The sequence below is a fragment of the Protopterus annectens genome, chromosome 4.part1 (assembly GCF_019279795.1).
Source record: "Protopterus annectens isolate FY-2018-M chromosome 4.part1, PAN1.0, whole genome shotgun sequence".
NCBI lineage: Eukaryota > Metazoa > Chordata > Ceratodontiformes > Protopteridae > Protopterus > Protopterus annectens.
In genome coordinates, this window is record NC_056734.1 from 957,026,866 (window position 1) to 957,053,818 (window position 26,953).

Genomic DNA, 26,953 nt, shown 5'->3' on the forward strand with positions numbered 1-26,953 from the left:
TAATTTCCCAATTGAACAATTGTTTGAAAATGAATGTTGTGCCCAAGGGTTTAAGATTTTTTAAGCTTCCATTAGGCATTTCATACAATCAAAATGTTATTAATGAGTTTAATGATTTATTTGACAACTTTGGATGTGCATACATAAAACTTTTGCTTAAATTTCAACAAGAGAAATGTGTTCTACTGGCAGAAAAACTGGAGAGTATGTATGAAACTATTACCAGTCATATTGAGTTTGACACTTGGAAGGAACTGTTTAAAAAACAATTTTATTTAGCAGATAGCAAAGTTAAGAGCATTTTTGAAAGAAAAAGTAATAAGTTAACTAGAGATTTAGAGTCATATAGTCTCAATAGGGCTTACATATGGCCTAAAATGAAAAATAGTGAGGAAAGAATTACTATGAATTCCCCCAGATCTTTACATAAGGGTGTTAGCAAAAATATGAAAGAATCAAATTTTCAGATGGATCCTCCACAGTATCCCAGAAACCCCCAAAAGCAATGGAACAGATACAAAAATTAACAAATTTATCCCACACCAGAGTCAGTGATGTTATCAGGGACAGACCATCTATTGTTACGAGTCCCCCATTGACACCCTCGTTTGTAAAACCTACTATTTATGATGAGACCATACAAAACAATCTTATGGTTACACAGACTCCTTTTTACACACTCACTACTTATGAGGGTTTCAATGTTTATAATTACACTGACGTGGAGGTTGACCAGCAGTTCATCAATGTTATGAGTAAAGGTATGAAATTCATACCTACTGTGCGCAGTGATGTATTTGATAACATCAAACAAGTGAAATTATTTTGCCGAAAATTAAATTTGGCTATTTTATTTGACAATAAAGCTGATAAACAAGTAAGGTCAGATATTCCATCTTTGTGTAAGAAAAGTTCATTTATCCCCAGTTCACATCCCTGTATTACTAATTTTGAGTAATTAGTTTGTAAGGATATATATAAATTACATAAGGATATAAGGAACAAACATGAACTATTTAACATTACTCAATTGAATTTAACATCTCTAGAGAGAGAATGTTTAAATAAAGTGATATGTAACAAAGAGCTACGTATTATGAAACCAGACAAAGGTGGAGGGATTGTTGTTTTTCAGACTGACCTTTATAATTCCTGTATATCTGATATATTAAATCAAACGGATACATATGAATGTATTTCTATTAATCAGATTAACATAGGACACAGACGCATTGACCTGATTATTGAAGAATATTTAATAGATAGTAGGATCACGAATGAAACTTACATGTTTTTGAAAAATGACTATCCAATTTTGGCTAAAATAGTGGGGATTCCTAAGATACATAAATGTTTAGATAATCCTCCCTTTAGACCCATTATTTCTGGGTCAAAGTCTAAAACTTTCAACATTGGGAGATGGATTGATAACCAACTTAAACACATCTATGTAACAATTCCCCACATTATGAAGGATTCTTGGAGCTTTTTAGGGAAATTAACTCAGGACAAATGGAAAATTGATCTCATCCTCTTAACCATTGATGTAGTTGATCTTTTCTCAAGCATACCCAAAGATGAGGGTCTAGAACATTTTTCCAACAGCTTGAGAAAGCATTCCAGTTTAAGTTGGGATAGAGTGTCCCTATTATGTGATATGATGGGCCTAGTGCTGGAACACAATTATATTGCATTCCAAGATGAATACTTCAAACAAATTAAGGGAGTTGCTATGGGAGCCTCGTGTGTTCCCATTTTTGCAAACCTTGTGATGTTGGACTGGGAGGAGGAAGTTGTATTTAAAAGTAATTTTTACTCTGACATAAAATTTTATGCCAGATATTTGGACGATATTTTCGTTCTCTGGCAAAGCTCTATTGAGAGATTACATGAGTTCATGAAGTATATTAACAACTCTTCCCACTTTCTTAAATTCACACACAGCACTAGTACCACTAATATTCCATTTTTGGATGTCATGGTTGGACTTGAAAACAATGGTTTCACGTCTAAGATTTATCGGAAACCTACGTTTTCAAATGATTATTTATTCTTTACAAGTAACCATCCAACGTATGTTTTTAAAAATATAGTTAAAGGCCAGTGCATACGTGTGGCCAGAATGTCCTCATCTGCCTCTGTTATGTCAACCGAACTTGATGTTCTCAAAAACTTATTCCTCACTCGTGGTTATCCTCACCAGATGCTAACAGATGTTATTCAGTATGTTCAAAAGGAATGGGGGAATAAATATTCACCCTTATTAGGTAATTTTGTGGATAATTTGGCTGTCACTGATAAAGAACCTTTGTGTTTTGTTAGAGCGTGCATTTTAACCTATACACCATATACCCATTATATTCAAGACATCTTACGCCACCATTGGGATATAATTACGGCTACTAAATTGGAGCAGATTGTGGGATGTGAACCCAAATTTATATATAAGACGGTGACAAATCTTAAAAGAATATTGGAAAAGGCCAACAGACCCTTTGATAAATCAGTTGTATTTAAGGGAACGAAAAAATGCGGAAGATGCAAGCAATGTTGCCATATCAATGAAGATAGGCTTATTAGGTTAAAGGACACCAATTCCATCTGTATAAAATCTAAAACAGGCAACTGTAACACTAGCCAAGTGATCTACTTGGCGTTATGTGTAGTATGCCCTGCCTACTATATAGGCAAAACTGAACGACCCCTAAAAAAGCGTATATACGAACATTATTATCGTATACAGAAAATGGATACCAAAAACGCTTTATACAGACACATACAAGAACATGGGGGTGAGCATAAATTTCGTTTTACTATATTAGATCAATTAAAGAGTTCTTTATTCGGGGGTAACTGGAAGATGCGTTTAGCTGCATTGGAGAGTAAGTGGCAGATACTTTTGGATGCCACTCGACCCCCTGGACTAAATGATTCCATAAGTATTAAACCTTTCCTGGTACTTTCCCAATAGATTTTCACTCAATATAGTACTGTCTAAACATCTTGTTGACATGTAGGATTCATTTAACTACATTATATGTAGTGCACTAATTTTATGTGTAGTAAAGTGAAATTATATGTAAGTTATTTATGTATTACCTTTTCAGATATTTATTATACCGGATTTATTCCGTTATATTTGCACATATTTTAACTTTTTTAACTTTTTTATATGTCCAGTTTTGTACATATGAAGTTATAAAATGGTTCCTTAGTATAAGAAAACAGGATGGTATATTTCCACACTATGTATATATGAAATTGTGACATATACCTTTTAGAGTTTTGGCGTTTTTTTATTAGCTGATTTACTACTGACTATATAAACCTGTATAGGAGTATGTTTTTATTAGTTCTGAAGAAGACTGGGGTGTTCCAGTCGAAAGCGCTCAACTAACTGTGGATTAAACAATTTATTCTACTCTCCGTGTACGAGCTCCTTGCTGTTTTTCGCTTCCATATCACTTGGATTGGGAGAACTATATAATTATTTTTTTTTTATTTATTTATTTTATTTTGCATTTGTTAACCGGGATAGTCTGGCTGGATACATGTCCTTTTTCAGCGGAGGCCCGGGGAGAAAAGCTCCAACAGAGTTACAATGACAATTTGTTGCAGAAAATAGTAAATAAGATGAACAATAACAAAGAACATAGGCTATTTACATACTAGTACAAAACTACCATGCTATATCTTATGAATATACTACTAATCATTAGAATATACATTAATAACATACTAGCAAAGTCGATAGGCAGTATTATGCCATAGAGTTTGACAACATACATAGTTCTTATAACAACATACATAGTTCATACATACATAATAATAATTAACTATCATTAGTGCGGAATCTGTATAGCAGTAACGACGCCTGTACAATTACCGTGTACAAGTGAAGAATCTGTACATCAGTAAAAAGAGCTATACAATTATCTAATACCAGTGAGGAATGTCTACAGCAGTAATGTGACCTGTGCAATTACCTTGTACAAGTCAGGAATCTGACATCAGTAAAAAGATCTATACAATTACCTAATACAAGTGAGGAATAGCTACAGCAGTAATGAGACCTGCAAAATTATGTTGTACAAGTGAGAAATTTGTGCATCAATAAAAAGAGCTTTACAATTACCTAATATTAGTGAGGAATCTCTACAGCAGTAATGACACCTGTGCAATTACCTTGTACAAGTGAGGAATCTGACATCAGTAAAAAGAGCTATACAATTACCTAATACTAGTCAGGAATCTCTACAGCAGTAATGATACCTATACAATTACCATGTACAAGTGAGGAATCTGACATCAGCAAAAAGATCTATACAATTATCTAATACTAGTGAGGAATCTCTACAGCAGTAATGATACCTGTACAATTACCATGTACAAGGGAGGAATCTGTACATCAGTAAAAAGAGCTATACAATTACCTAATACTAGTCAGGAATCTCTACAGCAGTAATGAGACCTGTACAACTACCATGTACAAGTGAGGAATCTGTGCATCAATAAAAAGTACTATAGAATTACTTTTTTGAAATTTTGAAAGTTATCTTTTGGCCTGCTTTTTGTGAAGAAGCTACACCAGACCCTTTTCAGTGTGCACACCTGCAACACACTTGGTCTAGGTGCATCATTGCAGCTCAGGTCCACCCCCCGCCCCCCAGCAACTGCAACATTGCCAGCTAAAACCACTGCTATGGTCTGGTTTCTCCCTACAGTTATTGCAAGCCAAGAATAACACTTTTTAATAAGGATACCTACCAGACAAGTCTGCATAGGTGACTGGATATTTACAGTTCTTGTTATTAGCAGATGTGGTCCTTAACAGTTATGTTTTAAACATTGTGACTGGTTATTTACATTTCCTTTTACAGCACATTTGTTACTTTTACTAATTATTTTTTTAAACATTGTTTTGGCCAGCATGCACATCTGCAATGGCCCCCCCAGGCAACTATAGTTTTGTCTATTGCCACTGGGTGGCATAACTTAATATACTTGTTGTATCTTATCCAAAATCGATCTGCCTCCACACTGAATACTTGTAAAGTAAAGCAAGTGCCATTTACTTGGTGTATTTTGTCCCCCAGATAGATTTACCTTCCTTTGTATTAGTTACACACCAAGGCCATAAAGTAGTGTTTCTGCAACTAACTCCTTACACTCCTAATTTCCTGCTTCTACTACTTCCTTGCTCACACTTACATTACAGCTCCAAGGCTTTCCCTTCTTATGCTGATTGCATTTCTTTGCAGTCTTCTGTGAGGGGGTGGGCCAGATCTCTACCTGCTTTTTTGGTTATACCTTCCCCCATTTTGTATCTCCCTCCTCCCCCATGCACATTTACTAGTCTATATTAGTGGGTCTCCTTGAGCGGCGCCATTTGGAAAGTTATGTTTTGGCCTGCTTGTGTTGAGGAAGCTTCCCCAGACCCTTTTCAGTGTGACTGCATAAGTATAAGTAAATTAAACTAGTACAATACAGCCAAACAGACACATTTGGTGTAAACAGAAGCAAGTGAAGCGATACATTTGGTGACAAAGAAAAGAAACAAGTAAGCTCAGGGATATATTTGGAGTTAGTGTTAGCCCCGCTGTGCTCGGGCTCACTCCGGTCCCCTCCCTGCCCCCCTATTCACACCCACCCGCACTAGTGCTACATTTCAATTAAACTTAGCCACTCCCCTCATGCTAACCACCAATCACTGAATCTGACCTACCCCTGTACCCATTTCCTTCTCTTCCACTATTCCACATCCTGTAAAGCACAGTCTTCCATCTAACTACCTTACAATCACAAACACCTCTCTTCATTCAACACAAACACTCCATCCCAAGCAGATCACTCACTCATGACCAAATCCAACCAAACCATGGCCAAACTACCCACACTCACATACATACACCTTTTACTATTGCTTCTAGGTGTATCCACCCTCCCACTGCTAACTTATATTACCAACCACCAAAAACAACTTAATTTTATCCACATACCAAGAAAAACTACTTCCACTAACATTATTACAACACATCCTTTTACTCAACTAGTCCCATATCACTACCAAACCTTCTTTATTCACCACTGTCCACACAGATTACAGCCATCACACTACCAGGCCCAAACAACTATAAAGAACTTTAAGACACTAAACAAACTACTCAAACTATATTTTTACCTCAGAACCCAACTCATTAGCTGTGGTGATATACACCCAAACCCAGGCCCACAAAATCTAGGAGCCCCAACCCTCAACCTGAATGATACCCTACTCCACCGAGACAAATCCACTCTCCTCATTTTAAATTTAAATGTCAGAAGTATACTAAACAAAGTCCATGACCTCCATGCACTACTCTCCTTTTATCAACCTGAGATAGTCATACTAACAGAGACTTGGCTTAAACCAGGCAACCACAACAATGAAATCACTCCACCAGGTTACAATATAATTCATAGTGACAGAATAAGTAAAAAAAGGGGAGGTGTTGCTATAGTGTATAAATCTCACCTCATCCTTGAAAAAGTAGACATAACAACCCCAGACCTCGATAAAGTTGAACTCACTCTAACAAAACTAAAACTTAATAATAGTAAACACATCAACATCATAGGATGCTACATCCCTCCAGGTAACAGTATCCCCATTACAGAAAAACTCCTAGAATGGATATCTAACTCTCTTACCCAGGGAAGCATAGTATTAGGAGACCTTAATACTGACTGGCAAAACTATTCTAGTCATAACCCACTATCCCATATTAACCTACATGGCCTAACCCAACTCATCACTTCCCCCACAAGAACAGACAAGAGAACCAATCCACTCTAGATTGGATACTCGTATCCCACCCATCACTGATATCCCTAGCAGGGTGTCTACCAGACACCCCGAGTGACCACCAAGCCACATTCTTACTCAGATAAAAATCACCACAACTGACCCAAATATCTACACATGCCTAATTATAAACAAAAAAACACTTTAACCGCTCCAACTTTATAAATGACCTAAAAATGTGCAACTGGACTCCACTAAAAAAACTACCTCTTGATGAAGCTGTACTATATTTCAATACTACCTTCTTAAACACCCTTAACCATCATGCCCTCTCCAGAACAACAAGAATTAAAACTAAATATGCCCCCTGGTTAACCCCAAACACAAAACACCTCTTCAAAAAAGAAACAAGGCCTGGATCAACTACCTCAACAATAAATCCCAATTGAACAAACAAATATATATTGAACTATGTAACAAAACCAAAAAACTCACCAAAGCAGACAAAACATCTTACTACCAAATGTTACAGGATAAGCAGAGGAGCAACCCACAAAAAGTTTGGGCAGCAATTAACTCTATTCTACAACCAGGTAAAACAACTACCCCAACCCCAAAAATAGATAACAACCAAGAAGACATCCCCACTCAGTTTAATAAATACTTTACAGAAACCATCCAGACCCTTGCAAACAACCAACCCCATGACAACATCCCCACCCCTGCAAATCCACCCCCCCACCCCAACTAACAATTGCGCCAAGTTCAGCTTCCACCCAGAACCAACCAAATCCATTGAAAAACTACTCCACAAGCTCAAACCAACATGTCTAGCTGCAGATAAATTACCTGCTGAATAACTCTACCTGGCTGCAAAAGCCATATCATATCCTGTCTCCATCCTAATTAACAGATCCATCTCTGAGTGTATAGTACCCAAGCTATGGAAAATATCACATATCATCCCTCTACATAAAGGGGGAACCTCCCTGGAACTCAATAACTACCACCCTGTAGCCATACTACCACCTTTATCTAAAATTTTAGAGAGGGTAATACACAAGCAACTAATGAAATATATCCTAGAAAATAATCTAATAGCAACACAACAGCATGGGTTTAGACCCTTCCATAGTACCTCCACCGCACTAAAAGAATTCACCAACATTGTCAATACTCAAACCATGGACTCCTTGCATCTGCCACCTTCCTTGACTTGTCCAAAGCATTCGATATGGTTAACCACAATAAACTCCTTCTTTCACTAGCAACTCTAAACCTTACCACCCCTGCCATCTCCTGGTTCAAAAACTACCTAGAGGGAAGGAAACAAGCTGTTATGTGGCAAAACCAACTCTCCCCCTCCCTACCAGTCTCCCTAGGAGTACCCCAAGGCTCCATCCTGGGGCCACTTCTATTTACCCTCTTCAGCAATCAGCTCCCAAACAGTATTCCTAAAGCCTCAATAGTGCAATATGTAGATTATACCACCATAATATGCACAGCCAAATCAATTGACATCCTTCACTCCCTAACACAAGAATGCTTTTCCCTAGCAGAAACTTGGATTACAAACCAAAGGCTCATTCTGAACCCAAGTAAAACAAAGCTAGTACTCTTTAGCTCCCACAGAGCCACACCTCCCACTGATTCTTTCATCTCCTCCTTTAACAAGCCCACAATTACCCCCACAAATCATATTAAACTCTTAGGGGTTGAAATAGATTATCGCCTAAGATTTGACCTACATATTTCTATAACCATAAAAAAGTACATAAAAAACTTGGCCTACTGTATCGCAATAAAAAATTCCTCACTGACCACTCCAAAACTACAATAGCGAGGAATTACCTACTATCCACCCTACTTTATGCATCCCTTGCTTACAAATCTCTGCAAATCTGACCTAAACCAACTTGATAGTAGTTATAATAAGACAGCCAAATTTGCTACATCATCTCCCATCAGAACACATCACTGTGAATGCCTAAAAATCTCAATTGGCTAGAAACACTACTACTTCAACTCTATCAACTATCACTAGCCCACAAAATAATACATACCTCTGAAAACACCCCAGCCCTACAAAATCTTTTGCAACCCTATAAAACTGCCATGCCCTTGAGGTCTAGCACACAAAACCTCCTCTAAGTAACCAAATATAACAATGAAGCTGGTAAGTCTGTCTATAGCCACTGTATAGCAAAAACCTGGAACTCCCTTCCTGCACACATAACTGACAACAAATCCCCATCACAGTTCAAAAAACTTGTTAAAACTCACTTTTTGAATAATTGACTGTGCTCTTGTATCCCCCCTGGCTAATGTCTCATTAGAACACTTAACCTAACTTAAGTAAGTCTGCTAAGCCAACCAATCATAGTACTATACCCACTTAAGACTGTTAATTTACTGCTCATCCCATCTCTCCAGGAGTTAGGGAAAACTACCCCAGCAATGATGAGCTCTCCATAAGCAACTAAAACCAGGATAAGGCATATTGTAAATCAAGTTATCCTTCTCAACTAAAACCAGGCAAAGGCATACAGTTATTCAATTTGTTATCCTTCTCAACTATAGCGAGCATCATCTGCTCTCTCGGGCCTTATTCTACATCTCTCTGCTTTTACTCTGATAGTAAATCTATCACAGGAATCCTAAACTTAGAACTACCTTCTAAAATGTAATATTATATTCTAGAGAATTAATGTATCCTATCTGTTAGTTAATATGTATGTCAAAGTCTCTTCTATGGAAACTGTATGTCAAAAGTCTGTACATAAAACTATGTTTTCTTTCTTCTCTTAGAGCTTTTCTTCCCGGGCCTCCACTGAAAATGGACTTGTAATCCAGTTGGACTCTCCCAGTCAACAAATGTAAAATAAAATTAATAAATAAATAAATTAGCTAATACTAGTGAGAAATCCCTACATCAATAAAGAGACCTGTGCAATTACCCTGTACAACTGAGGAATCTATACATCAGTAAAAAGAGCTATACAATTTCCTAATATTAGTGAGGAATTTCTACAGCAATACAATTACCTAATACTAGTGAGGAATCCCTAAAGCAGTAATGAAACCTGCACAATTACTGTGTACAAGTGAAGAATCTGTACATCTGTAAAAACAGCTATACAATTATCTAATACTAGTGAGGAATCTCTACAGCAGTAATGACACCTTTACAATAACCTTGTACAAGTGAGGAATCTGACATCAGTAAAAAGAGCTATACAATTACCTAATACTAGTCAGGAATCTGTACAGCAGTAATGAGACCTGTGCAATTACATTGTACAAGTGAGGAATCTGTACATCAGTAAAAAGATCTATACAATTACCTAATACTAGTGAGGAATCTCTACAGCAATAATGAGACCTGTGCAATTACCTTGTACAAGTGAGGAATCTGTACATCAGTAAAAAGAGGTATACAATTACCTAATATTAGTGATGAATCTGTACAGCAGTAATGAGGTCTGTACAATTACCTTGTACAAGTGAGGAATCTGTACGTTAGTAAAAAGAGCTATACAATTACCTAATACTAGTCAGGAATGTACAGCAGTAATGACACCTGTGCAATTACCTTGTACAAGTGAAGAATCTGTACATCAGTAAAAAGTGCTATACAGTTACCTAATACAAGTGAGGAATCTCTACAGCAGTAATGAGAACTGTGCACTTACCTTGTACAAGTGAAGAATCTAACATCAGTACAAAGATCTTATAGGTTCATAGGTTCATAGGTAGGTACTAGGCTATCGGCCCAAGGGCCTACGTAAGCCTAGCCAACAAGGTTCCCTGGCTTACGCCACCCAAGAAAGTTATTTTCCTGTGCCACTGTCGAGCAGAGACACAGAAATGATCCCTGGGGTGTATTTCCTATTTTCCATCCACTCATCAAGATTTTTCTTGAAGAGTGCTAATGAAGAACTTTGCTTGACATAGATGGGTAGCCTGTTCCAGACTATGGGAAGTGTCTGGGATAGGAATCTATCCCTCCAGCATGTCCTGTTTATTGTGGTGACAAGGTTTAGGTTCCTAGAGCATGTAGCTCGGAGGGATTGGAATTTCTTTAGGTGTAGCATGTCCAACAGCTCTGGGTTTGACATAGCTTTATATGTTAGGCAGAAATCACCTCTGAGTAGGCGATATGCTACGGAGTAAAGCTGGAGTTTTTTGAGGCGATCAGTGTAGGGCATTTGTTTGGGTCCAGTAATCCTCTTTGTGAGGTACTTCTGTGGCCTTTCCAGCTTCTGCAGATGTCTTGTGAGATACATTCCAAAAGGGGCATTGTACTCAATAGTGGGTCTAATGAGTGTCGAGTAGAGCGGAATGATGATCTCTTTTTTCCTGGATGAGAACCCTTTTATGATGAGGTGTGCCACGTAGAAGGACTTCCTGACTACTGTGGCGATATGACTATCAAAGGAGACCACCTGGGTCCCAAGGTCTCTTATCATGCATTCAGTGTTAAGTAGATTGCTGCCTATGTGGTAGTTCATGGGCACAGAGTTTTTACCAAAGGGGATGACACTGCACTTTTTGGCATTGAGCTTGAGGCCATGGCTCTGACACCAGGCATCAGTCTCAGAGAGACCCTTCTGTAGGATGTTCACATCATTTGGGGACTTGACTATGGCTCCTAGTTTGCAGTCATCTGTGAACTTCATTAGCCAGAGGCCTTCTGTGTTAGCCTGTACTTCAGAGAAGTAGATACCAAACAGGATTGGTCCCAGGATGGAACCCTGTGGTACTCCACTTGTCACTGGTTTGAGGTCAGATTTGGAATCTGCAACTTTTACAGTGTGGGTTCTGTCAGTGAGCCAGTTGGCAACCCATCTTGTGACGTAGGGATTCATGCCTAGTTTATTGAGTTTAGTTATAATTCCAGAATGGGGGGTGGTGTTGAAAGCCTTGGCGAGGTCAAGAACCACCTTACCCTCATTTATGGCTTTGGTGACTGCCTCAAAGAAGTCAATCAGGTTCAGGAGGCATGATCTGCCTTTCACAAACCCGAACTGGGTGGGATCCAGAGTTTGGAGGTTACCAATTTCTTTGTTTATGAGTTCCATGATGATACGTTCCATGGCTTTGCAGACCAGGCTCATCAGGCTAATAGGTCTATAGTTCTCGGGATCAGTGGTGACTCCCCCTTTGTGGAGTAAGATAACTGTTGCTGTGTGCCATTCAGTGGGCACAAAGCCTGATGCGAGGCTATTATTGAACATGGTGCTTAAGTGGGGAGCCAGTTCATTCTGAAGTTCGTGTAAAACGCAGCCTGGGATGTTGTCCGGTCCCATGGATGCTGTGTTTTTGGCTTTAGAGAGTGCAGCTTTCACCTGTGTAGTTGTGATTACAGGGACTCTACATTCTTCCTGTATAGATATGGGCCCTTTAGGGTGTGAGGGGTGGGTAAAATTAGCACTGAACCTATCTGCCAGGATGTTGGCAATATCAGTTGTTTCTGTAATTTTCATGCCTTCGTGCTGTAACTCAGAGCAGATCTGGGTGTTGCCATTGAGATTTGTGACATAGCTACAGAATGCTTTGTGGTTGTCCTTGGAATTAGTGGCGATTTAATTTTCGTAGCTAGGTATGCAGGATCTTATAAGGGATCTCAGCTTCTTACTGAGGCTGACCAGAAAGCTCCTCCACTCATGGGATTTTACTCACTTTTGCAACAGTTTCTTCCTTCTGTTGCACAGTTTGTTTATGGCAGGGGACCACCAGATTGGCTTCCTATTTTTGGAGGATATCGTCGTGGTTCTGTTTGGGATAGCACGATCCATGCACTCATGTAAGTGCTTATAGAGTGCATTTGTGTAGGATTCAGCAGTTGTAACTGTATTGTCCATCTGCTTGGGTGTCATGAAGTTCACTACTTCTGTCTTAAGAAGCATGAAGTTGGCTTTGGAGAAATTTTTTACTGTGGTTTCCTTAATGGGGCATGGGGGTAGGATGTGGATATCAAGGGTGATTAGCTTATGGTCGGATCGGACCAACAAGGAGTTGACTTCAGGTGTGGAACACCGGTCATTCATGTTGGTAATGACTAGGTCTGGGATATTGTTGTCCCTGGTGGGGGTGTGGATAAGTTGATCTAGGGCATTGGAGTTTATGAATTCCAGAAAGCGTTGCACTAAGGAGTTGGTACATGAGTAGTTTTCCCATTTAATGGTGGGGTAGTTGAAGTCGCCCATTATTAGGGTGTTTGGTTGAACTCTAATATATTCCAGTACATCAAGAAAAGAGGAGTGGGAATCCTGGGGCATGGTGGGGGATCTGTAGCAAGCTACAATTTGGATTGCAATTTTGCCAAGAGTTAGTTGCACTTGGATAACCTCGGATGCATTATGCTGAGCAACTAGCCTGGAGGTGTGGATATCCTTAATGAATATGGACACACCCCCATCTATACAATTATCTAATACTAGTGAGGAATCTCTACAGCAGTAATAATACCTGTACAATTACCTTGTACAAGTGAGGAATCTGACATCAATAAAAAGAGATATACAGTTTCCTAATATTAGTGAGGAATCTCTACAGCAATGCAATTATCTAATACTAGTTTGGAATCTCTACAGCAGTAATGAGACCTGTACAATTACCTTGTACAAGTGAGGAATCTGACATCAGTAAAAAGATCTATACAATTTCCTAATAGTAGTGAGGAATCTCTACAGCAATATAGTTAACTAATACTAGTGAGGAATCTGTACTACAGTAATGAGACCTGTACATTTACCTTGTACAAGTAAGGAATCTGTACATCAGTAATATGAGCTGTTCACTTACCTTGTGCATGTAAGGAGTCTGAACCACCAGTAATCAAAAGCTACACAATCACCACATACATGTGAGGAATCTGTACATCTGGTATGAGTACTATACCATTACCATATCGCCTACTCCAAGGTGATCTCTGCCTAACATATAAAGCTATGTCACACCCAGAGCTGTTGGACATGCTACACCTAAAGAAATCCCAATCCCTCCAAGCTACATGCTCTAGGGACTTAAACCTTGTCACCACAATAAACATGACACACTGTAGGGATAGATTCCTGTCCCAGAGACTTCCTATACTCTGGAACAAGCTACCCATCTATGTCAAGCAAAGTTCTTCATTAGCACTCTTCAAGAAAAATCTTGATGAGTGGATGGGAAATAGGAAATACACCCCGGGGATCATTTCTGTGTCTCTGCTCAACAGTGGCACAGGAAAATAACTTTCTTGGGTGGCGTAAGCCATGGAACCTTGCTGGCTAGGCTTACGTAGGCCCTTGGGCCGATAGCCTAGTACCTACCTATGAACCTATGAACCTTGTACAAGTGAGAATTTTTATATAAGCATGGGAGCTATGCAGTTTTCTTGTGCATGTGCAAGTCAGTGCATACGTAACTGGAGCTATGGAATTACTTTGCCCAAGTCAAGAATCTGTGCAACAGTAATCAGAACTATACCATTACCTTATACGAGTTAGGAATCTGTAATGTGAGCTATACAAATTAACTTGTGCAAGTGTGGAGTCTGTACCCTTAAAGAGTTATAGCATTAGAATTACCTTGTACAACTGAGGAATCATAAATAGTAACCAAAAACACAAACCTCCAATGCCCTTCTCAAAATAATGAAATAACACAGGGATCAGCACCTTCACCTCCAGTTTTATTATGGTTACAACAATTTGGCACCTCTGCAGTTCGCCTTCAAGGATCAAAGTGACACATCGCACAGCCACTTTTATATTCAGGCAAACAGCAAATAGTTAAATAATTACAAAAATAACAAGATCCACTTACGTAATTAAACAATTACATATTAAAAACACAGCGTTGTAATCGCTGCCTACACAAAAATCTTTTCAAACTTAATATCAAAACATAGTGATTGTATAAAGTATAATTTTTACTATTTAATTTAATTTAAATATACAATATTTGAACATTTAAACACTTATCTCCTTCTTCAGACCTAAGGGTAATAGAGTCTGATATTTAAAAATTAACAAATCAAGTCAATACAGTGCAAAGACAGCATCTTCTTTGATAGATTTGAGGAAAGAAACAATAGGTTGACACTAAAGTTACCACCTGATGAGAAGGATGCAGCACTCAGCCTCAGCACAGAGGAAATAAGAAGAGAATTATGGTGAGTGAACCCCAGGAAGGCTGCTGGCCCAGACAACATACTGGGCAAGGTGTTAAAAGGCTGTGCTGATCAACAATTCACAGTGCTCAAGGAAATATTTAAAACCTCTCTTGCCATGGTGAAGTTATCCTCATGCTACAAGGAAACTAACATCATCCCACTACCTACGAAAAACAATCACTCCAGCCCTAATGAGTACAGACCAGTCGCTCTGACATCCACTGTTATAAAATATTTTGAGTGTCTGATCAAAAAGCATCTATCATCATGCCTACCTACTAATTTTGACCCTCTGCAGTTTGTTTACAGAGCTTATAGATCCACAGCTGATGTCATATCAGTAGAACTACACATCTCTCTTAAACAATTCAAGGGCAAAGACAACTATGTGAGGATGCTGTTCATAGACTTCAGCTCTGCATTTAATACAGTGGTACCAGTGCAGCTGATAGAAAAACTGGCATATTTAGGAATCAGTAGACATCTCTGCAAATGGATCCTGGACTTACTGCTTGAGAGACAACAGAGGGTGTGTGTTCAGGTAAGAACACATCAAAGTGCATCACGATTAATACCAGGGTTCCATAGGGATGTGTGCATAACAGTGCCCACTGTTATTCACCATCCTGACCCACAACTGCTATACTAAGAACAAGTCCAACCATATCATCAAGTTTGCTGCTGATACCACAGTCATAAGGCTCATCACAAAGGAGGATGAAAGGCTGCACAAAGAGGATGTGGTATGTCTGATCAGTTGGTGTGAGGGGAACAACCTTGACCTGAATGTAAGCAAGACCAAAGCGATTATCATCCACTTCAGGAAAAGGAGAACAAACCATCCAGCACTCATGATCAATGGTGAGAGTGTGGATAGGGTCAAGAGTATGGAATTCCTGGGAGAACACATATCATAGGATCTCTCGTGGTCGGGAAACACCAGCCAGCTGGTCAAGAAAGTGCATCAACACCTCCACATTTTGAGAAGGCTGAAGAAAGCTAAGATTCCTCCTCATATCCTCTCCATCTTCTATAGAGGTGCAATAGAGATCATCTTCACCTGCAACTTCACAGTGTGCTTTGGAAGCTGCATAATTACAGCCAGAAAGGTGCTATAGAGAGTGGGGAGAGTCAAAGAGAAGATAACAGATTCCAGTATTCGTTTGATACAAGATTATGCAAGAAGCATCTGAAGGGCCACCGAAATAATGCAGGACAATGTACATCCTATGCATGGACTGTTTAAGCATCTGGCATTGGTCAGAAGATATCGCATCTGTTGCTGAGCTACAAGATTCAAAAACAGTTTCTACCCTGCAATGATTAGACTTCTGAACTCTGACCCTAGTCCCAGAGGTCTAGACAAATAATAAGTTAGTTTTTATTTGTGCAATATATACTTATATAAATTCCAAGTAAGTGCAATATTTATTTATCATATCCATAGTCAGTATTATTTAACCCACTCAAGTGCAATATTAGATAAATAACTTTGGCATTGTTCACTCTGTAGTGTGTTTTGTATTACTTTAAATAGGATAGTTAATTTAACCTAGGGGAGAGTATTCTTTTCATATTTGAGTGTTGGTAAATGTCTCTTCTCTTTCTTATGTGTACTGGGAGTAGTATTGTATTTGTTAGCATGTTCATTCCTCTACTTGTATGTGTTGTTCTATATTTCCTTTGTAATCTAAAGAATTGAGCTGATGCATGAAATTTTGTTTTGTCTACACATGTGTAGTTCTAAATGACAATAACGTTTACTTGGACTTTGACGAGTATCCACTATATCTTGTAATAGATTACCGAGATCCTCAAGCAGGTGTTACTCATTCCCTGATCACTTATTAGGCACAGCTACTACCTTAAGCAAAGACACAGGAATCAGATCAAGCTGCTCACACATTTTATGAAAAAAAATGTAAAAATTAGAAGAGCAAGCAAAAAAAATTTACTATTATAAAGGATTGCTCTGTGTTCACATCTGAGGGAGCAAACCTGGTCATGGTTTCAAACTAAGCCAAGAAAAAAAAACACTCCCCCATTCCCAGGAGGAGATAGTCTGACTACACTCAGCCACTGCTCCTGGGTTTTACTATGCTTATCAACCTACTGTCATCCATTTCCCCCACCCTGATATTCTGAAATGTATTGGTAACCCCTGTTCAACTGACCAACCAAGAAGTAGAGACTCATCTATAAACCCAAGCTCCAAACTACCACAATTCTATAACCAATCAGCTGCACTTTCTCCACAGTTTCTCTACTCCAACTTCACTCGTCTTTACAACCAATCAAATATCCTACTTTCTTCAAGACTCTAAATCACTACCACCATCCTATCCATTACCTTTATACTTACTTCCATCTCTTTATCATGTAGCAACACATCCTTCCCGTAGCCTACACTCTAACTTGTATTACCTACATAACTAACTTTGAAACCTGACTCTCTCCTACCATACCTCCACATTCCACAAGGCTACCCCTTCTCTGGTACAGGCTTCCCACCATTGAGAAGCATGGTTCTTCCCTGCAGTTATTCAACCAAAACTTGGATCAATGGTTGGGGAATTATAAATTTTAACTGAAACAAAATTATCAGCACCTCAGTACAAAATGCTCCATAATTATAATAAATCCTTTACTAGCAATAAACCACAGTTATACCAGTTTTGATATAACAATATTTTCTTCTCTAACATTAAAACATATCCATATAGGCTGCATTAAAATATTAATTAAAAATTAAAAAAGCACCAAGAAAAAGTGGTGAATTAATCCTTTTAAAGAGACGAGACACACACAATAATATATTTTTCCCACATTCATTTAAATCTTGCATAAAAAAGTTCTGAAAATTAATCATCCACATTCTTTCTTTCTTAATTAAAATATTCTTCCACTCACAAATTTTTGCAGAAACCTCATCAATGCCCACAAATATGAAACTTGCATTAGAATATAGACACATATGTTTGTACAAAACATTGGTATCCCAACCAAAACAAACATTACTAAAATGTTTGGACATATGCTTTACACATGCATGATATTAAATAAACGATTACCATCAATCTACATGTATTGTGCATCTTAATATAATGGCAATTTGGAGTGTTGATGAATGAGAATTCTTTGCTAATCTCTGCCATGCAGTTTGTCTATTTCAGTACATCAAGATCTAGTTGTTCTAATTTATTTATCAGTGTTTTGTGTATGACCCTATCAAATGCTGAAGTTAAGTCTATATAAATTAGAACACAGCACAATGTTTCAATTATAGCTGTTATTATAGTTCTATAAGACATCATGTTACAGGTGGTTATAATTCTATTTTCAGTATATGGTTGCAAATACCAACCATTCCAATTCTACCAATTATTTAGACAAAATAACCTTTTTTGTTATTTTTCCACAACATGAAAGTAAACTTATGTGCTTGTATGACTCTGAGTTTGTCCTACTCCCCTTTCCCTCAAAGATAGGTTTAACAATGCATGTCTTCAATCTTGAGAGATCTTTGCATATTAAAATGACCTAGTAAATAACATATAATGGTACCGTAAGTTTATGCTGAAGTGTCATCAGGTCATTATTACTAATTCCATCTCACCCCTGCACTTTGTTTGGGTCCATTTTGTGTAATTCTTTTTCAATATAATGTAATTTGATTTTAGTATATGAGGTTGCCTGGATGTTACTAGGACAATACACCCCCCCCTCCCTGTGTAAAGCCAAACTGCTTTGCATATGATTTTGTAAATATATCTATACTCTGTTGTGTCTGAGAATACATTCTAGAAACTACACACAGTTTATCAGTTTGTATGTCTTTACTCCTCTCACAGTTTCTGTATCTGTAAAGTGATTTATTACTATGCTCCATATTTTTATATGGATTTTCTTCATTTTTTTCTTGAATTTGTCTCACACTATGTTTGTCTGTCCAGATTGTTTATTTCATTTTTCAAAGTGACAGTTTAACTTGTTTTCCATTTATTATATTTTTGTCTCTCACCTTAATCAGGTATCGTGTACTTATAGAAATATATACTCCTGACATTGTGTGCCTAGATCCCAATGTTAAACATTTTTTTGTTTTTTTATAAACAATTTCTCTTTCAAAACTTGTCACATTTCTTCTGCAATTTTTCCACTGAATGTATCACTCCAATTAACTTTACATAGTGACTGTTTTGCTTCCATAATATCAATTATTAATCTTCTGTGCACTGATTTAGATTTCAGTTTGGCAAAATTAACTAGCAACAATTTAACCGTTACATCCCTTGATAACTGCACATCAACAGTGGTAAAACTTGACATGAAGTAACAGTCACTTCCTTTAGAAAAAAAAAATGAGTGTATGTTACATTCTCTGGTAGGCTGTTTTATAATCTGAAGCAATTGTTGTTCCTGAACACATGTTGTAAATAATTTCCTTACTAATATTGTTGTCTCAACATTATTCCAGTCTGTTTCTGGTAAATTTACATCTCCAAACATGATTATTTTCCCTTCTGTGCTTCATGTAAGACATGTATGAATTCATCTAGGTCATTAGCACTACTTTTGTTGGTGTATACATTCCAATTGTTATATGTTCCAGGTTTATATTTATTATCACAGTTAAACAATGTACAGTATTTGGCTGAACATGCAATAATCACAGGTCCCATAACAATCTTTAATCCCTATCATAATATCTTCACCTAAGTTTTTGTTACAATGTCTGTTACAGTAAAAACACTTATACCCTGACAAAAATGTTTCCAGTCATTGTTCTTTAACCATTTCACAAACAATAACAACATCAGTCTTGTGAGAACACTGCAAAATTTAGGAAAAAAAATTATTACTAATGATTCTAGCATTAACAATCATCACAGAAACATCAAATGTTGCTTTCTGTGAATTGTTAAATTTTTGAGCTGGCAAAACCTGTCTTATGTTTGTGAAATATTGCAATCTATCTGCTGCAAAAACAATCTCTTCCTTTGTCTTGACAAGTGCATACCATCCTGTCTAAACATTGTGTGCCAGTAATTAGGCTTGGATGCTCTATACAGTTCCATTTTTTAAAACGGGCCATTTGTTTCATGATGGTCTCTGTTGATGTGACACCATGAACCCATGTGCAAATTGGGAAAAAGGGGCTGTGGATGGATGGATTTACCCAAAAATAGTTTTTCATTCACTATGACTTCAATCTCCTTTTTGTATGTGATTTGGGAAAAATATGCCCTAATATCTGCAGTTCCCTAATAACAGTTAGAGAGCCCTTGCAGGTGAGATAATTTGTGCCAGCATGAATAAAGACATATTTATACTTCCTTACATTATTCTAAGGTGCTGTAGTTTTGATCCTTGCAAACATCAAATCTCAAATCTTCAAATCTCATTATCTTCTCTGCAAATGTAAGTATCAGTTTCTCAAATAATTCAATATCCTGTTACAAGCATATAATATCTGGCAAGATCTGAAAAATTTAGTTCAGTAATATCTGCTCTGTCAATTGTTATAAAGGAATGATCGTCATCCCAATTTGTCCTGTTAATCCCACTCTTTTCATTGCTTATTATATTTACATGCACACAATTCTCAACCAGCTGGTTTTGTACTTCCACAGCTTGGGCCATCTTGTCAACTTCAGTCTTTCCCCTCCTTTTTCTTGCAGTAATGTTGTTTGATCCTTTCAAGTTCAGTTTTGATTTTTTTTCATTCTACCTCCCCTTACCTCTGTTTTGTAAATTCTGTTTTGGAAAAAATATTATTTTTTTTGCACACTAAAGGTTTTCTGTTACAAACATTTTATCATTCCTTGTAATCTGTGTGTTACATAACAAAGGAGTGTCTTTTTTAGTATGTATTCTCTTTGCATTATAGACGTGAGTCAATTTCTTTTTTCTTCCTAGTTATTTGTCATGAACTTCTTCCTTTCTTTCTTTTTTATTTTCTTATACATGCTCTGAATCCTCAGATTACTGAATACTTGTATCCTGAATTCTAAAGTTGTCATCGGTACTATCATGTTTAAAAGGGGTTGACTGATCTCTAATGACAATAGACATTTCCTTTCGTAAACATATTGTATTTGCTCTTTATCTAACATTATTTATCTCATCAGTCCAGTCAGTAATACATTTATATATATATATATATATATATATATATATATATATATATATATACATATATATATATATATAAAACAGCAGTTCTCCAAGTTGTGCCATCTTTTAATATGAGGAACACAGGTCACCACTATTATCAGGATTTACATTTAAATTTACATAGCATTTACTACATTGTACTAGACAGTTGTGCTTTAGCAAATCATTAATGGCATACTCATTTAAGGAATCCATTTTCAGCTTCAAAGAATTCTAAAAGAAATGTTAATGAAAATCAATTACCACAGAATTCAAAGAGATTTTAAGGCAACCTCCAGTGGTCCTGGTATTTGTTTCTGTTGTTCCTGATGAGTCTCCCAAGGGAAACCCTCAAAATGGGGTTTCATACCTCCTTTCTGATAGGATCAAGGATGAAATTCAGTAATCTACTGCTGTAACCCTTAGCCAGGAAGTCTTGGTGTAAGCTGATTAGATTTGTCATGAAATATCTAAGCTGTTTGGATACACATGCAATTCTCATTCCCTATATTTTAAAATGTTTTTCTTAGTGATCAGGGGATGCATGCTTTTAATGTGTAGCAGCATATTCACTGTAGGTGGTTTTCTGAATAGGTTATTGGAGAGGCATCTGTTTTCTGTGTCCACAGATAAGGTTGAATCTAAAAAGATAACAGAGGACTTGCTGTAAGAGGTCATGGATCTCAGGAAGCTAGTGGAATTATGGATATGGTTGTAAAAGTAATTCAGTGTGTCTTTATTCCCTTCCAGATGATAAAATGTCATCAAGGAAATAGAGGTAACATTTCATCAATGCAAAATAGAGGCACTGCTTTCTCCTCCCATTTGTTGAGAGCCACACTGGCCAGGCTCATGGTCATGGCCTACCCATAGCTATTCCAGTAGTTAGATTATAAAATCTGTTCTTAAACATGAAGGAGTTGTTCTTAAGGGTTAGATCCAATAACCTTCCTAGAACTCCTGCCCCTTCTGGTAATACATGTCTTTCATTTTTGTATGCCTCTGTTACAGTGTGAATACAGTAGCTGTGTAGAAACAATATGTAAAGTGCTTTCACTTCTACTGTGACTATGATTGTGGAATCACTGGCTGGAATATCTTTAATTTTACCTAGAAAATCCAGAGAGTCAAAAATAAAAGATTTGATGGCCTCTGCCTTTGGTTTTACCTGAACATCAAGGTAGATGGATATTTTCTCAGTTATAGAACCATCACTACCATATATTAGCAGAAGAGACCTAGATATACTCCCACAAGGTTATTTCGTACACAGGTGAGACAGGATCAGGAAGAAGGGAGGTGGGGTTCCGATCTTGCACAAAGATAACCTAAGCATAGAATACCTAACCATCAAATACCCTTAAGATAATAATTATGAAGTCCTAGTAACTCGACTCAGAATTAACCCCATAAAATATTACCATAATAGCCACTTACATACCTCCCAATAATACTCCCACTGCCACTGAGGAACTCATAGCATGGACAGCCTCAACCTACACCCATGAAACTTATTATCACAGGTGACTTCAACTTAGACTGGAATGCTTGCAACACTCCTCCTTCATAAATCTACATGGTTCCTCCCAAACCATCCAATTTCCCACTCGAGTAGATATACATAGCAAAAGGAAACTAAGACTGGTTACTTATTAACAGTACCACCCACAACTGTCTCTCCAGATGTCTTCCAAATAATTTAAGTGATATCAACTCAACCCACACAGAATCATAGTTTACAAACTTCTCCAACAAAGCATTCTTTGACATGCTCAATAAATGTAAATGGACGCCACTCCATTATCTCCAACTCAACCAGGCTGTAATATACTTCAGTGACACATTTCTAGCTAGTCTAAGTAGCTTAGCATCAACTTGTACATGTCGTGTTAAAAATAAGAGATTGTCCTGGATATCAAAAGAAATCATTAGACTTCAAAAACTAAGGGACAAAACCTGGTTTCAATAACAGAAGACAAAAGACAATAAAACTGCTAGCATACCAGCAGCTTTGATATCAAACAAAAAAACAACTCAAACTAGACAAAAAAAAAAAAACATTATACATCTATGCAAAGCAAATATGAGAACAATCCCAAAAAGTTCTGGCAGGCAATTAACTTGCTCCTCCACCCATGTAAAGCTACAACCCCAGACCAGCAACCAATAACCAAAGAGTGAGTACTGCCTCACAAATCAACACCTACTTTATAAACACCATCCTCTAGTTAGTTACAGGGAACAATTCCACCCCACCATCTCTTCCACCTAATGTGGAAACTAACAACAGCTCTTTTGACCTCTAACTTGTCCAAACTAACATCATAAGAATGACGATGAACAAACTGAAACCTTCATCATTAGCAGTTGACAACTCTCGAATGAGTACCTCAAACTTTCAGCTAATGCCATAGCTCTGCCTATCTCCATTCTGGTAAATAGGTCTATAACGGAATAATATGTCCCAAAATTATGGAAAATTTCCTATATCACCCCTCTACATAAATGAGGAACATCAACAGAATTAAATAATTACAGACCCATAGCCATCCTTTCCCCCTGTGTTAAAATTCTGGAAAAACGTATACACGCTCAATTACTACAATACCTGCTATCTCACAACCTTACCTCTTCTTTCCAACATGGTTTCAGACCAAAACACAGAACCACCACAGCCCTAATTAATTTCTCTCTAATACCATCAACAAACTCAGAAATTCAAACCACCAAGTAGCATCAATCTTCTTAGACATGTCAAAAGCGTTTGACACCGTCTCTCATCAGAAACACTTTAATACTCTTGCCACACTAAATAAAGACTTCCCCCTCCTAGTTCCTAAGATATCTTTCTGACAGACATCGAGCAGTATGATGGAAATCTGACCTCTCACCACTTCTGCCTGTCTCAGTCAGAGTCCCCAAGAATCCATACTAGGGCCCCTTCTTTTTACCATCTTATCTAATGATCTAGCCTCATCCACAACACACACTAAAGTAGTTTAATATGTGAACAATTCAACTTTAATCTGCTCAGCAGATACCTTACCAGACTTCCAGATAGTAGCCCATCAAGCTTTTAATGATATCGAAACATATCTAAGTAAATCACAACTCCTCAACCTCAAAAAAACACAGGTAATGCTATTTACCAGTAGCAAACAATCACTTACCACTCTTTCACCATTCCCTCAGAAAACAACACAATCATCCAACCAGTTGAGCTTACAAAACTCCTGGGCATGAGTCGACAACAAACTCAAATTTGTAATTTAACATAATTTACAAAATGTTTTGGTTCATAGTAAATATATCAGACCAAAAGAGTTAATGAACAGAAATATAAAGAAATTGGGCACAAGCGCTTGTGGTAAATGTTCTATCTGTCAATATATAGTGCCCACATTTGATAAAATTAATGGAAAAAATTTTGAAACACAGGATTGTTTTTCCTGTACGACAAAGGGAATAATCTATGCAATAAAATGTTCTTGCGATTATTTTTATATAGGTGAAAGTAAAAGAAGTCTGAGTGAAAGGACAAAGGAACATGTTAGGGATATAAAAAACAATAAAATAATAAGCCCCGTAGCACATCATTTTAACAGAGTACATATGGGCAATACTGAAAGTTTAGAAGTAACAGTTTTGGAACATATTTCTTTATATTTTACTGGTGATGATTTGTTGAAATATTTATTAAGAAAAAAGGAATCAATTTTCATTGTTAAATATAACACCATGCAGCCTTACGGGCTAAATAAAGAGTGTCATTGGCAGAGCTTTATTTAACTTCCATTTTAGCTTTAAGAAATGTACATTCTGCTCTAAATGGTTTAATTGATTGAATAATTGAAGTTAATTATTGTATAAATAGGCATGCTGTAAGCTTGTATTTTACTCTGTAAAGGCTGTTACGGCCGAGGCGCTAGGAGATTTTATGGTGAAACGTTCATTGTTCATTTTGCTGTGGAATTCGCTGTGGAATTAAACAGATTTTAACCAAGAAGAAGACGTTACTGGTTCTTCAGACGTGGTATATATCTATTCTTTATCAGTGTGGTTCAACTACAATCATCCAACCAGTTGAGTATACAAAACTCCTTGGCGTGACTCGACAACAAACTCAGATTTGACAACACATAGCCATCAGAATTAAGAAAGTTCACTTTAAACTTAGCTCAATGTGCAGAAGCAAGCCATTCCTCACTGACAATACCAGACTAGCGATATCCAGAACCTTCCTTCCCTCTACACTCTTTTATGCCCTTTACCAACTTAAAAAATCAGACTTAACCAAATTGGAAACTTGCTACAACAAATTAGCCTGTTTCGCAGCCAACCTTCCCCATCAAACCCATCCTTTGCTCTACATAAATTAAACTGGCTTTACATAAATTAAATTGTCTCGAGTTAAGTAACCTTCTCCATCTCTATCAACGTAAATTCACACACAATATCATCTTCCATCCTGACAATTGCCCATCCCTCATGGAACTTGTTGTTACTACTAATGCCCGCGAAGTCTAAGATCTGCAGACAGAAACTTTCTCACAGTAAACAAAGCTAACAATGCTCACTGTAACACCCTGTTCTGAAATCAAATAGCCAAATTATGGAACTCTACCCCACACCCTCCAAAACACACCTGAATCTACCAATTTCAAATAACTACTATTTGAACATCTATCCAAAACTGGCATTGTTCCTGTACCAAACCTGACTGACAAGATATCTTTAACTCTCTCACTATACTGTCTATTCCTTACTTCATTTTCTCCCTCTCCTCAGTGTTACTACTACTTATAAAAAAATGTAAAGCCAGTCTCATTTGTTCATAACTATTACATAATATGTACACAGTACTAACTGTATTATTCTCGCAGTGATCTTTACTGAAATGCTTCTGTGATTTTTTTTTTTGGAATTGTATCTACTAGAAAACAGTACTGAATACTTCTTTGTATAGACTAACTGGATGATGCATATTCTGCATCTTACTATATGTATACTATCATACCATCTAATTATTTTATTTTGCTGATATTTCTGTGGAGCTTTTCTACCCAGGCCTCCACTGAAAATGAGCATTTGGCACAGTCAGACTTTCCTGATAAACAAATGTAAATAAAGTCATTATTCCACTGTATTCGGCATTCGTCAGACTTTCATTGAGTACAATGTCCCATTTGGTATGTACCTAGCCAGGCATATCTAACAATTGGAATGTCCAAAGAGGTTCCTCACTAAAAGAATACAGGGAATAAGTAATATGTCCTATACAAACCGCCTCAAGGCCCTATCCCTGTATTCTGACTCCTACAGGTTTTTGAGGGGAGATCTATGCCTGGCATACAGGGCATTGTCAGCCCCCACTCTGATGGACCTTCTGCATATCCACAAAACAAACAGCACCAGAATTACCCATTCTAAAAACTTAAACCTTGCCTGTGATATACATAGGGCCTAATGGAGAGACAGGTATGTATCCCAGACACTATCCTGTGTATAGAATAGGCTTTCCATCCAGGTGAAGCAGGGTTCCTCCCTAATCCAATTGAAGTGCAACTTGAACAATTGGATAGGAAACCGGAAATTCATCCCTGGTTTGGTACCTATGTCTGTAACAGACAGAGGTAACCTGTAAATGGTTCATCTTCCAGGCCCATATTTACACTTATCAAGGGTTTTAGAACTTGTCAGAGATTTGGGATGTATGGCTAGGCTTAAAAAGGCCCTTGTGATTGTTAGCCTAGTAAACACCTATGAACCTATAAACCTATAAATAAAATAAATCACTTGCCACTAACGGTCTGTAGGGAGACTCAAAGATGTTCTTATGGGGGTTTTGG

At 37.4% G+C, this 26,953-nt stretch overlaps 1 protein-coding gene across 1 annotated transcript in view; it reads right to left on the reverse strand.

Annotated features, from left to right (window-relative positions):
• PRSS56 (serine protease 56) overlaps positions 1–26,953 on the reverse strand; it is a 2,212,799-nt gene that overhangs the window by 96,338 nt on the left and 2,089,508 nt on the right. The window lies entirely within an intron of this gene.